Here is a 14,500-nt window from a genome sequence, read left to right on the forward strand (position 1 = left end):
TCAGCATTGAGGGGCAATGGGAGACCTCCCAGAGGAGGCTGGCCTGCTCTGGCACCTGTGCGAGGGCCTGTATATGTGCAAGAGAGAGCGAGAGAATGAGATCTGTTTTTAAAGGGGCAGGCGCGTGATCACTTTTATTTATAATGGTTCCAACCTGGAAACGACCCAAGTGCCCAGCAATGGTAGAACGGTTAAACTGTAGCATATTCATGATGGAATCTACCCAGCAATAAGAAAAGAAACTATTGGTACACAGTGACATGGATGAGTCCATCCAATATTATGTTGCATGAAAGAAGCCAGACCAAAGAGTGCATGCTGTAGAATTCCAGAGAGATGGGGTTCAAGAACAGACACAATTGATGATGAAGTCGGCACAGAGGTCCCCAGCTGGGGGCTACATGGACTGGGAAGGGGCAGGAGGCAGCTTTATGTGATGCGGAGAATGTTCTCTATCTGCTCTGAGTGGTGGTTATACAGTTGTGTACATATTTAAATAATCATCAAGCTGTATACTTAAAGAGTGTAAAAATCCTTGGAAAGAACATGTATGCTTATTTCCATTTTTTGCAGACTGCACCCCCACACAGGCTGGAACTATTGGTACCATGTGGCAGTGACCAAGACATCACTCTACGTAATGATATCACATGTGTCACTGTTTGTTCTGTCCCGACTTCTGCACCATATCCTCCTATCCCTACTACTACAGGCCCTTAGGTCTTTTTCTCAGACCTAGAAAAGGTGAGGAAGGCTTCCAGTAAGTGTCCTTGACCCGCCTTTACCCCAAGGGCTTTATTATCCATCCTCCCCACACCCCTTTTGGCACAAGGTCCTTCCATCCCCCCACCAATTCTGGCATCCCAACCCTGCTCACCGTCAACTCCTGCTGCCCCTCCTTCTCTGGCTTCCTGTCACTCTTCTCCTACCTTGTGGGGTCTCCATCCCATTCCTCACTGCCATCCTCTTCCTAACTGCCTGCAATTGGGCTTCCACTGCCCTGTGATCAAGGTCACAGACCACCTGCTGATCAGACAAGCCAGTTGTCATCAAGGGTCTTCACCTACTTGGTCCCATGGCTGATACTGTTGACCCCTCCATCTTCACAGGCTGCCATGAGCTTTCCTGTCTGGATTTTCCCCTGGGTTCTGCAACTTCCTGTTCTTGCTGCCTTCCTAAACGTCCTCATTCCCTGAGGTCTGCCTCTGGAGCCCTCCATCTCTATCCTCCCCCTAGGAAGGCAGTCGGCTTCCCTCACACAGGTTTACTCGCACCTGTAAGCTCTACTTCTCCATCCTGACCTGCCGCATAGTTGTGTTGCCTTGTGGCATTTCCACAGGATGTATGGGTGGATGTCTGTTCCTTTTGCCAGCCCAGCATCCAGTCCTCCTCCTGGTAATAGCACCCTGCTTTGACCATAGGGAACCATCCTTCCCCACTTTCTCAGTCCACATGGTCTTGGGGATGTGACATAGGCCTGGCAAATCAGTCGTGGGGTAAACACAGAGCACCAAAGCTGAGCCAGTGAGCCCCAGGACTCTTCTGGAATGACTGGGGAAAGCATCGTCTTTGGGATCAGGTTTCTAAGCTGATGGAGAAGGCCAGAGCTGCTGGTGCCATCCTTTCTCCTTTTGGGAGGAGACACCTGGGAATGAAGCCAACCCAGAGAAGCAAAACTTAGATGGAGAAAGACATTCCTCACAGACACTGTTTGAGAGCCTGGCCTGTTCAGTTACACAAGCCAATCAATTCTGCACCCCCCTACTTCTTTTTTTTTTTTTGGAGATGGAGTCTCACTCTTTCACCCGGGCTGGAGTGCAGTGGTGCAGTCTCGGCTCACTACAACCTCCCCTTCCAAAGTTCAAGCAATTCTCCTGCCTTAGCCTCCCAAGTAGCTGGGACTACAGGTATGTGCCACCATGCCCAGCTAATTGTTGTATTTTTAGTAGAGACAGGATTTCACCATGGTGGCCAGGCTAGTCTTGAACTCCTGACCTCAAGTGATCCACCTGCCTCGGCCTTCGAAAGTGTTGGGATTACAGGTGTGAGCCACTGCACCTAGCCCCTATTTCCCTTTTTTGCTTAAGCTAGTTACAGTTGGGTCTGTGTTACTTGCACCCAGAAAATATCCTAACCAAGAAATTAGAATCAGAGATGGAAATTTTTAATAGACCCACAAAAGAAATTAGCTGAACTAAGGAGGGGGGCATAAGCTGGCACTACTTCCCCCATTCCCCACTCACAGGTTGGTGAACAGAGCAGCAGCAAAGCAGATGATTAAACTGTCTCCCACCATCCCTGGAGCGCAGGCCATGTACCTACCATGGCTGGAACATTAGGGGATTTGTAGAAAAATGTCAGGATGTTGGGAGTGTCTTTCCAATGGCCTCAGTAAGGTCCAACAAGCAAGAGACACACTCTGGCTGAAAGGAGCCCATCTGAAAGCAGAGAGGAAGAAAATTTGGGCTTGCCCAGAGAGGCCCTTTCTGCCTGCAGCCAGTAGTAATTCAATATGGCTGAGAGTCAGATAATTAAGAGCCAGTTCTTTGCTTCAAGCTAAAGTCAGCTCAAGCAAAGACAAAGAGGCTGAGAACTAAGAGGGAAATAAGCCTGGGGCCTGACAGGTACTCAACTCCTCGGGCCCTGCTGAACCCTTCCTGCTGTGCCCTCCCAGCTGGACAGAAGCTTCCATCAGAAGCAGCCTTCCATTGGGATGCAGCTTCAGTGAGAAGGGGCAGATGACCTTCTGCCTCCCTCCCCAAACTAGGAGTTTGCATTGCCCTGTGGCAGAGGCCCAGCTAGAGGCTGCAGAACCAAGGGCTCCTGGGATGGGCAGAACATTGGGGCCTGTTGCTAAGAGATAACCCCTCCCCTCCTTCTACACCACCACCAGGGACTTCATTCAAGAATCATAACTTTCATAGAGGTCTCTAGCTTTGGTTAATAGCTCTAGGGATAACCAAATGCAAACAGACTGAAAAGCCTCCCAGGGATTAAGGGAATTGTATTGCCAGAAAGCCCCCACAAACCAAAGGATTGCTCAGCCCCTATGGTTGCCCTGAGCCTCCCCAAACCTGCACCCCTCAGCCCCTCTCACAGAGACAGCAAAATCAGAGCAGTGAGACTGGTGTACCAGGGAACCTCTTCCTCACCATTCAGTCAAGCATGTGGACCATGGTCCAGGTTTTTTCCTCACCCCCCTCTTCAACTAGGAGGGTTTTTCTTCTTTCAGCTATACAATTTTCTCTCCATCATTGTAGTTGGGCCTTAAATGGAAAGACCATGAGCTTAGTACCTAACCAAACAAACAGCCCCTTGCCATTGCCAAGATGTTGAATTGGGGATAGATGTGGTAACTGGCTGAAAACCTGGAATGTCTCCTCCCAAAAGTGGGATAACTGTGCTTTAAGTTTGGTGAGGGATAGTTGCATTATGATAAACAGGAAAATATTTTTTAAAATTACACAGTAAAGGGGGTCTGTGTCAATCTTGGACATCTAAGAAGTGAAATACAGTGGACTTTTATTGTTTTTGCTGCCCAGCTCTAGTCCCTCTTTATTGTGAATTGATCCCCAATTTTCCCTTTGAGAACCATCACCTGCGCTTTGAATAGATTTGGGTAGGGCTCACGGCTTCCATTGGCTCCCAGGGAACACACATGACCTCAGTCTGTTCCATTAGAGTCACAGTGGTCAGGTCAGTAATGGACTCATTTCTCAATCTGGGCCAATACAGTCACTTTGGGAGCTGTGCTCAGTTGGTAGGCTGTGAGCCTGGAGGCTCTTGTGGCCATTTTTGTCCTCTCTTTGAGACAAAAGAAGTAAAGGACCCCTGATGATATTTGAGCATCCACATCCAGATGTGCCTGAAGCTCTAACCCAGGACTTGACCATTGAGAAGGGTTGGAAATGTTTTTGAAGCTTTTATCATTTGGGTCGGTTGCCAGTCTCTAGTAATGAGACTCCAGACTAACACAATGGCCCACAGTGTCAAAAACAAACCCCAGACTTCTCCTCACCTACTACCCAGCACCTGTTTCCTTTGGTGTCATTGTCCTCCCAGCCACGCCACTGGCCATCTTGATTTTTCTCTCTGCTAACCATCAAGACCTACTGGTTTTTCCTTGCAAGTACTTTCAACGCAACTATTCTTTTCTCATGCTTTGTACTCTTCCAGGCCACAACCTCATCACATCTAGACTGCTGGTCCAGCCTTCAGTCCCACAGCTCTATTCCATCTGTAAAGGCATTGGATTCCTCTGCTCAGACTCCTTCAAGGGCACCCCCATCCACTACCAACTGCAGCCAAACTCCTCAGCTTCACGATCTGGCCCCTGTGCTCTTGCCAATTTGAAACTGGAAAGTGGCCTGGCTGTTTCACTTGCATGTCCTTGATTGTGATGGCTGGACAGTTTTTCACACATACACTGGCCATTTCTATCTTTTCAGTAACTTGCCTGTGCACTACTTCGCTCATTTTCATACTGAACATTCATATTTTCTTATCGATTTACAAAAGCTTTTAATATTATTGATCCTGTGTCATTTATATACCTCAAATATTTTTCTCAAGTGTGTTGATTGGCTTTTACTTTTGTTTATGGTCTTTATTGATATACTAGAGTTTTAAATTATGCCACAGTAAAATCGGATTTTGTTATTATGCTTACGAAATCTCTCCCTACCCAAAGATTATAAACAGTTACATATGTTTTCTTTCGATACTTGTGATTTCCTTTTTTTAAAATTCCAGAATATTTTTTAGAATTAAGGGCTTTAAACAAATAGCCATAATACCATAAACTGACAATGACTTGGTAGTATATAAATACTTTAGGCTGTATGATTTCCTTTTGGATTTTTTTTTTTTTTTTTTTTTTTTTTTTTAGAAACAGGGTCTCACTATGTTGCCCAGGCCCGTCAGAAAGTGATAGGCTCAAATGATCCACCCACCTCAACCTCCCAAAGTGCTGGGATTATAGGCCTGAACCACTGCATCTGGCCTACATTTGGATTTTTTTTCTTTTCTTTTTTTTTATTGGAGACGGAGTCTCGCTCTGTCGCCCAGGCTGGAGTGCAATGGCGTGATCTCAGCTCACTGCAATCACTGCAACCTCTGCCTCCCGGGTTCACGCCATTCTCCTGCCTCAGCCTCCCGAGTAGCTGGGACTACAGGCGCCCGCCACCACGCCCGGCTAATTTTTTGTATTTTTAGTAGAGACGGGGTTTCACCGTGTTAGCCAGGATGGTCTCGATCTCCTGACCTCGTGATCCGCCTGCCTCAGCCTCCCAAAGTGCTGGGATTACAGGCATCAGCCACCGCGCCCGGCCCTTTTTTTTTAGACAGAGTTTCACTTTGTCGCCCAGGTTGGAATACAGTGGTGTGGCGATGTTGGCTCACTGCAACCTCCACGTCCTGGGTTCAAGTGATTCTCCTGCCTCAGCCTCCCAAGTAGCTGGGATTACAAGCACCCACCACCACACATGGCTAATTTTTCTATTTTTAGTAGAGACAGCATTTCACCATGTTGGCCAGGCTGGTCTTGAACTCTTGACCTCAGGTGATCTGCCCACCTTGGCCTGCCAAAGTGCTGGGATTACAAGTGTGAGCCACCACGCCTGGCCCATTTGCATTTTATAACCCAGCTAGAAATTTTTGGTGTGCATGGTGTGATAGGAATTTTTAAAAACCAACTTTCCATTATAGACATTTCCACACATGTTCAAAAATAGAGACAGTATTATGATGAACTCCTAGGTACCCATCATCTAGCTTCAAGAATTCTCAGCTCATGGCCAATTATTTTTCATCTGCACACTACTTCCCTGCTTCACACTTGCCCTGCCCCCACTATTGGATAATTTCGAGCAAATCCTAAATATCATATTATTTCATCCATAAATACCTTAGTATATATGAGACAAGCCTTAACTTTTTTTCTTTTTTTTTTTTTTGGACAGAGTTTCGCTCTGTCTCTCAGGCTGGAGTGAAGTGGCGCAATCTTGGCTCACTGCAACCTCCACCCCCTGGGTTCAAGTGATTCTCCCGCCTCAGTCTCCTGAGTAGCTGGGATTACAGGCGTGTGCCACCACGCCCAGCTAATTTTTGTATTTTTAGTAGAGAGGGGGTTTCACCATGTTGGCCAGGCTGGTCTTGAACTCTTGACCTCAGGTGATCCTCTTGCTTCTGCCTCCCAAAGTGCTAGGATTACAGGCGTGAGCCACCACACTTGGCCAAGACTTTTTTTTTAAAAAAAAAAAATGATATGTAGGCTGGGTGTGGTGGCTCACGTCTGTAATCCCAGCCCTTCGGGAGGCTGAGGCGGGTGGATCACCTGAGGTCAAGAGTTTGAGACCAGCCTGGCCAACAGGGTGAAACCCCGTCTCTACTAAAAATACAAAAATTAGACAGGCATGGTGGCAGGTGGCTGTAATCCCAGCTACTGAGGAGGCTGAGGCAGCATAATCACTTAAACCCAGGAGGTGGAGGTTGCAATGAGCCATTCCGCCATTGCACTCCAGCCTGGGCAACAAAAGCAAAACTCCGTCTCAAAAAAAGAAAAAAAAAATGGTGTGTAGTAATTGTTTCAACATCACCATCCTTTAGGTATATTAAAACCCAAAATGTAGCCTTGAGAAGTAAATCCAAAAGATGGTTCTTTGAAAAGACCAGCAAAATAAATAGCTCTCTGGCAAATCTATTCAGAGAGAGAGAGAGAGGGAGAGAGAGAGAGAGGGAGGGAGGGAGGGAGAGAGAGAGAATGCATTTTTATATATAACACATGGGGAAAAAATAGATAACAGCTGGCACAGAGATTTTCTTAAATTACTACCAGGTACAACTCTTGGCCCAAATTTTTGAAAATCTGGGTGAACTGAATGCTTTTCTAGGAAAATATAAATTATCAAAATTGACTCAAGAATAGAAAACTTGAATAGACTAATAACTATAGACAAAACTGAAGAAGATGGCAAAGTGACCAGAGATATTCTAGAGTTCACACACGTACGGAACTATTCAAGAACAAGGATATTCTATAATGTATGGTGAGCCTGGTGTCGGGTTATCTGTGTGTATCTGTTCATCTTAACTAAGTGCTGGTCCTTCCTGTGGGGGGCATCTTTCAGGGCCCCAGAAGTAGCCAGCTTTCTCCCCACCCTGCCCTCTCTCACCACACACTTTTGAAGTGCCCCTTTTTGCCTCACAGCATCCTGCTAGCCAGGCTGCCAGAGAGCAGGGGAAGGGGAAAGTCTGGGGGTATCAGCCTGTGGATGGATGTGTAAGGTGGAGGAGGAGAGGGACTTCTGGGGTCCAGGTGCCTCTTCACCCCAGGTCAGCCCTCCTCACAGTTGCCCTCCATCTGCTGGAGCTGAGGAATGACTACAAATCTTAGGAAAATTTTTGTCTAGATTTATGCACCTCCTAAGCGTGAGCCTGAAGCTTTGCTTAAATGCAGGCAAGAGGGCAATAAAGGCAGGGGGAAGTAGGACAGCAGGAAGAAGGAAAACAGAAGTGTTGTTCAAATTTCATCACAGGTCTGTACTATGAGCACCATGACAGAACAGCTGAAGATTTTCCTTTGCATTCTTGTCTTCCCAAATCAGCAACCTCTGCAGCCCTAAGACTTGCCTCCTTTTTTGGCCTGGCCCTGCCTCCAGACCTGTGATGCTCCTCGTATCTGAAATGCCTATCTCAAGCCTACTTTCTTTCAAGTCCCCATCAAGGTTTTCTTTGGATAGAAGGATTCTACAGGCTGAACTAATCAGAGGTACTTTTTTTTTTAAGGCTTATAGACATGTGAGTCTTGTCTCTTCAAACAAGACCAACCATCTTAAGATGTGTGTCTTCTGTAGCTCCTGTTTCCTGTCACATTCTCACACATTGACTTTGCCAGCAACACAGATCATCTTGCATTTCTATGGCTTCCACCATCATGTGGTCACTGATAGTCCCTGCAGTGGGCATTATGATTTTCATCTGCTCAGCAAGTCTTCTTCACCTTCTGGTAATAGCAACATCTCATCCTTTCATTAGTGAGCTGCCCTTCTGTACTTTATGTGGTTGTGGCCAGGTTGTCAATCCTAGTAGGTGGGCACATGACCCAGGCCTGGCCAATCACAGTATTTCTATCATCTTGGCCACAGTGATTGACCCAGGGTTGAGCACATTCCTCAAGCTGAGCCAACAGAGTCCTCTATTGGGAGTTTATATGAACAATAAAGTAGTCCTGTTGTCCCTCTGGGATCCCATGTGAGGATGGTGAAGCTGTCTATGGCCTTGTGCAACCTCCGCCCATCACATGGAGAAAGCCCATGCACGGTGGGGAACAAGGTGGCAATACTCAGAGGAAAGCTAAGCCAAGAGCTATAGAGTCCTCACCACATCTGTGAGGACCTGGGTGTCTAAGACTCATTCATTTCCCTTCTTTCCAGTTATATGAATTGGCAAATTTGATTAAAGTAGTTCAGGTTGAATTTCTGTCCCTTGCAATCAAGTGTCCTAACTAATAGTCTCCCAAATCTGCATTTCTAGCCTAGATGTCTCTCCTAAGCTCTATTCAAACACGAATTTATTCTATGTCTATTTACTGAGTACCTACCCTGTGCCATGAGCTATACCAGGTGCTGTGCTAGGTTTGTTGAGGACAAAGACAAACAAGATCCAGTCCTGGCCTGCAAACAGTTTGTTGTCTCCCAGGGCTGACTGAGGTGTTAGAGGATACAATTATGAAATAAACGTTATGCAAGAGGCAGGCATGGGATTCTACACTTAACCTAACTTGAGGAATTGGGGGACTGGGGAGCCCCCAGAGGTGGTAGCATCTAAGCTGACTCTTGAAGAGCAAAATACAATTGCCAGGTGAGGAAGAGCAATTATGAGGTTGGGGTAGGAGAAGAAAGACATTCGGAGCACATGAAATAGCATGTATAAGGGCAAGGAAGTGAGAAAGAGTATTCCTCCTTCAGGGAACTAAAATGTAAGCTCCTTGAAGATAGAGACATTGTGTATCTCAATCACTGCTATTTCTCCAACACTTCTAACAGTGCCTGGCATGGGGCAGGTGCTCATGGGGTAGTGTTTGTGGAATGAATGAATGGCAAGGGCTTGATCAGATTTACAGTTTAGAGAACAAAATACAGAGAGCTAAGGTCAGGAAGAAGGTTGTTGGAACACTGGAAGTGGAAACTATTAACCAAGGTAGCAGGAGTGCAAATGGGGAGAAGGATGGATATGGGAGCAATTAAGGAAGGAGAGTCAAGAAGGCCTGGTGACAGAATGACTGTGGCAGGTAAGAAAGGGAGGACTCAAGGATGAGGCTCGGGTTTGGGTTTTAAGCAACTGGGGAGATGAGGATGTGACTCAGTAAGGAGGAAAAATGGAGGAAGGCAAGTTTTGAAGGGAGATAATTTTGGCTGTGGATTCCATGAGTTTGAGGTTCCAGTGGGCCATGGAGGTAGAGATATTCAGTACATGGACTGCAACACAGAGCCAAAAATACAGTTTTGGCAACTTAAGGGTAAAAAGGAAAGTATTTAATCAATGAGCAAGTCCAAGGGAGAGGGTGCAGAGAGAGGGGAGCTGGGAGAAAAGATGGACCCTCAGAGAGGCAGAAGAACCAAGAGGTTCCTAAGAACCAGCAGCAGAAATGGGAGTTGTGGCAAGGAATCTTAGGGAGGAGAGGATGTCCAGGAGAGGAGTGAGCAACAGTAGAAATAATGTTTAAAACTCAAGTAAGAGCAGAAGAGGGAAGGGCCCACTGGGGACTTTCAAGACTGCTGCTTTGATGGGCCTGGCTGATGTGGGCTGAGGAGTGAGTGAGGTAAGGATGTGAGGAGACAGTGAGTGAATACAGGAAGCTCAACTGTGAAGAGGAGGAGGCAGCATGGGAGAATCCAGAAGCAGTTTCTAAGATGGGAGTGACCTGAACATATTTAAATGCTTCTTAAGGCTAACCTAATTCTACTCTATATCTTCACTTCCGCAGGCCCGAGGCCTTAGACCTGAAATGTATAGCAATTCTTTTTTAAAAAATGCTTCTTAGAAGCAGCCAGTAGACAGGCAGAGGATGAAAAGGGTGCTATTTCAATGTTGGCGGCTCAAAGCTTAATGTGACTAATACTGAACTCACAATACCCCAATACCTGCCTTCAAACATTCTTTCTCATGGCTCCCATCTCAACCAATGCCTTTGTTATCTATTCAGCACCCTGGATAGCAACTCCCCCCCCAACCCAAGCCATCTCAGAATTCTCAGTCCCCCTCAGATCTCATCAATCACTGATTTTTGTCCACACTAACTTCTAAATATTTGATTCTGTCTACTTTTCCTAAAGCCACTTCCCCAGTTCAGACCTATATCCCCTTCTATCTGGACAACTGATATTGTCTAACTGGAGTCTATAAATCTCCCAGCTTTGAATTCTCACAGCTTCCAAAGTTTTCTGCATATATTGATCCAGTCATGTCACTTTTATTCTAAAAACATTTCAGAAGGCTGGCCATCTTCTGAGAGGTGACATCCACCCAGCCTTGCCCACCGTCAAGACTGGCTGGAATCTAACCATCCCTGAGCTCCGCCCGCTCTAGCTTTTGCCTCTGCTTCTCTCCCATGTGTGTTCTTAGGGTGCCCTACAAGATTTTGCTCCATGGGGAAATGCCATGTGCTGTCACATCCCCAAGTCTAGGCTCATGCTGGTCCCTCTTCCTGGGACTCCTGGGCCTGAATTCTGCAGGCCCAGCTCAAATGCTACCTTTTCCACCAAGCCTTCCTTGACCTCTCCCTCTACAGCTCAAATCACATCACTGCATGAATCACTCCTTACTGCACCTCTTCAAAGATGTGGTAGCAGGCATCACATACTGATAATCATGGACATGTTTGCGTATCAAATACCTCCTAACACATACATTGGAAGCAGAGACAATACAACTGATTCATCCTAACACACAGTAGATATCAGTATGTTGTTACAAGAATCACACTGAATAATGGAGAAATTGATTGATTTCATGTAACCAAAGCAATTTCCACCACTTGTCATCATGGAACTGGATGAACTGGTTACAATTAAGTAAATCCAAGAATCACCTTGAATAACAGGTGGCTTCCTGGTTCTGCTGGTCACCTACTGGGAGGTAAGAGCTTGCTGTGTCTTCTCAATGCTGCAGCTTTGCTCCAGCTGAGCCCTAACGCTTAGGGCTTGTCTGCTTCATTCCATTTTATCCACCCAGCAAATGATGTCCAGCACAAGGCCCATGTTAGGCACTAGGTGCACATAAATGAATGAGATTTGTGCCATTAGGGTGCCTGCAGTTTAACAATCCAAGTAGGTGGTACTGCTTCCATACTAGGATGAGGAAACTGAGGCTCAGAGTGTCCAAATCACTTGCCCAAGGAAAGCCTGTAATGGACTGTTGCTTTGGTGGTTCCCAAGGAGACATGCCTCCCAGTATTCCTGTCCTTATGTGCTCTCCTCCCACACTGACTCAGGGATTGGCCACGTGACTTGCTTTGGCCAACTGGACATTTGCAAGCCTGATGCAGGCAGAGGCTTGATCAGCAGTAACTTAGGACTTGTCCTCTTGGAATACTCCCTCTTGGGATCCAGCTGCCACATAAGAAACTTGGGCTAGACTAGCAAATGACTAGATGCCATGTGTATTAAGACCCTGAAGAATGAGAGGCTATTTTGATGTCCCTCTCCTGTTAGTCTCTCAACATAATGCAGCTGTGCGAGAGTCCACGTGAGACCAGCAGGGCCCACAGCCACAGGCACAGTCACAGCTGACCCACAGACCATGAAGGAATAATAAATCACTGTTGTTTTAAATCCAGAAATTCTGGGGTGGTCTGTTACAACCTAATGAATAACTAAAACCATGATAAACTAGGATTTGAACCCAGTACTACCTGATTACTGAAGCTCATGCCCTTGGTCTCCACATTGTGTTCCTTCTGATTGAGAGTAGAACATCATACTAACACTGTAATATACACAGGGTGGCCCATGGTAGCATGCAATAAATTTTTTTTTTTTTTTGAGATGGAGTTTCGCTCTTGTTTTCCAGGCTGGAGCGCAGTGGCATGAGCTTGGCTCACCCCAACCTCTGCCTCCCAAGTTCAAGCGATTCTGCCTCAGTCTCCTGAGTAGCTGGGATTACAGGCATGCACCACCATACTGGCTAGTTTTTGTATTTTTAGTAGAGATGGGGTTTCTCCATGTTGGTCAGGCTGGTCTCGAACTCCTGACCTCAGGTGATCCATCCTCGTCAGCATCCCAAAGTGCTGGGATTACAGGTGTGAGCCACTGTGCCTGGCCTAATATTTGTTAAATGAATGGATAAAGGGTGTGATAGGCCACTAGAGAGGTAAAGAGATCTAGGGAATTCAAAGGCAGGATGGTAATTACTTTTCAACAACCATCACCCCCTTCCCATTACAAATATTCCAAAACAAGGCTGGGCACAGTGGCTATAATCCCAGCACTTCAGGAGGCTAAGGCAAGAAGACTTGAGCCCAGGAGTTTGAGACCAGACTCATAGGGAGACCCTGTCTCTACCAAAAGAAAAAAAAATTAGGCAGATGTGGTGGCATATGCCTGTGGTCCCAGCTACTTGGGAGACTGAGGTGGGAGGATCACTTGGGCCCGGGAGGTCAAGGCTGCAGTGAGCCACGATCACTCCACTGCACTCCAGCCTTCGTAACAGAGCAAGAGCCTGTCTAAAAGAAACAAATATTCCAAAACAAAAACAAAAATGAAGCCATTTAGGCATTCCTAAATCTAGAAACAACTGTGTGGATATCACCAAACTCCCTCTCTGTGTCTGTCTCTTTCTCTGTTAAATTCAGATCAGGCAAAATTGAGAAGGTAATAGAGTTTGTTTTCTGGTGGCCCTGCCTCCCTGTCCCCAACTCCCCATCACATTCATGGCATCTTCTCTCTTCGTCCCACTTGGCCTTCAGGGCCCAACAGTTCTTTCCCTCTCTTTCCATATAAAATCCACATGCAGAAAAGGGGCTGAGAAGGTGGAAATTACAGAAATGGGGAAGGAAGGTTTGGATGTTAACAGATGGATTTACAAGCCAAAGAAATGAAGCTCTAAGCTCGGTACTTTTAGGAGGCATCTGCCAGCAGGTGGAGGTATCCTAAGGATGGGGGAGGCAGCCGGAGTTGTCCCCATCATACCCCTATTAGGCCCCTGTGGGTGGGGAGTAAAGGAATGTCCACTGCCTCTATAAATCCCTCTGATTCCCCCAAGAAGGCTGGGGCTCTGGCTCTCCACACCTGTGGCTGTGGCCCCAACATGTATACCTCCCAGAGTAGTCACTCCAGCCTGGTGAAGACCCTTAGGGGTCAATGCATCCAGTCCTCTGCCTTCTAGCAGCCCTGGCACTGCTTTTTCTCTTCTAAGCCCTCCCTTACTCTCCTGCTCCTGCAAACAGGCACACACCTCCCAAGGTCACACACAGGCTCCAGAACCTGGATCCCACACCCAGAAAACCATCTGGGCCCCTCGCCGCAGAGAGACCTAAGGAGAGAGCAGGCCCACACAGTACTCGCTGGCCGACTGTGGGCAGTGCACACAGGCCCCGTGTCACACACACACACATGCAAAGCAATGCGGAGGGGCGCACACATTCAGAGACACTGTGAGCACTGTCACCAGTACAGGCACTGGATGTGAAGAGACAGACACATGCGTGCACACACATGCACACCTCCAGACTATCACACGTGCACACCGGCACGCACAGACACCCGCACAGGTGCCCAGCCAGGCCTCAACACCAGGCCCCTCCCCCAGCCCCTCAGAAGCCGGTAGGGAGGGTTGGGGTTTCAGGGCGCTTCCCCTCCCCCCTCCCCCTGGCCCCTGTTCTCCAAGGTCCAGAGTCCCAGTAGGGTTCTGGAGCCCGCCCCCGCCCCAAAACCTGGCTCAGGGAGCGACAGGCGAGAGGGGGGAGGGGAAGCCTGGTCTCGAAACGTTCTGATTTTAATTTCTTAAATTAACCCCTTCCCTGCCTCTGGTCTGGCCTGCCCAGAATCCCTCCCGGTTGGGCGGTCTCGCGGGCCTCCGGAGGGCTGTGAGGGAGAAGGAAGGGGAAGAAGGGACAGTGGCTGGGGTCCTCTCTCCTTCCCTCTCCGGGAGCAGTCCCGCAGCGTGCCCGCGACTCGCCCTTACCTCCTCCACCCCGCGGCGAGGCCAGGCCCAGCGGCCCGGGGCTGGGGACGCAGAAGAGCCCCCGCGTGCCCGGTCCAGACGCAGGGCCGCCTCGGGGCCTCGGATCTCGTTCCCCTCCGCAGCCTCGGGTGGCCGCCGCGGCTAGCGCCCCCGCCTCCCTCTCGGGGCGGGGGCGGCCGAGCCTCCCAGCCAGTCGCAGCGGGAGGGGCGCACGAACCCGGCGGGAGGAAGGATGGAGGAGGAGGAGGAGGAGGAGGGGAGGGGGAGGAGGGGGCGCGCGGCCCGAGGAAAGCAAGGGAAGGGGGAGGGAGGCAGCACG

At 48.1% G+C, this 14,500-nt stretch overlaps 1 protein-coding gene across 5 annotated transcripts in view; it reads right to left on the reverse strand.

Annotated features, from left to right (window-relative positions):
* FBXO41 (F-box protein 41) overlaps window positions 1-14,500 on the reverse strand; it is a 29,623-nt gene extending 15,123 nt beyond the window's left edge. The window contains exons 1-4 of one of the 5 annotated variants that reach the window (XM_030827223.1): window positions 14,182-14,467; window positions 3,153-3,266; window positions 2,323-2,438; window positions 878-1,023 (exon numbers count right to left, since the gene is read on the reverse strand). The gene's annotated coding sequence lies outside the window, so the exon portion shown is untranslated. The other 4 variants (XM_030827221.1, XM_030827222.1, XM_030827224.1 and 1 more) reach the window with 4 other exon arrangements.

Source organism: Nomascus leucogenys, chromosome 14 (assembly GCF_006542625.1).
Source record: "Nomascus leucogenys isolate Asia chromosome 14, Asia_NLE_v1, whole genome shotgun sequence".
In the NCBI taxonomy this organism is placed as follows: Eukaryota; Metazoa; Chordata; class Mammalia; order Primates; family Hylobatidae; genus Nomascus; species Nomascus leucogenys.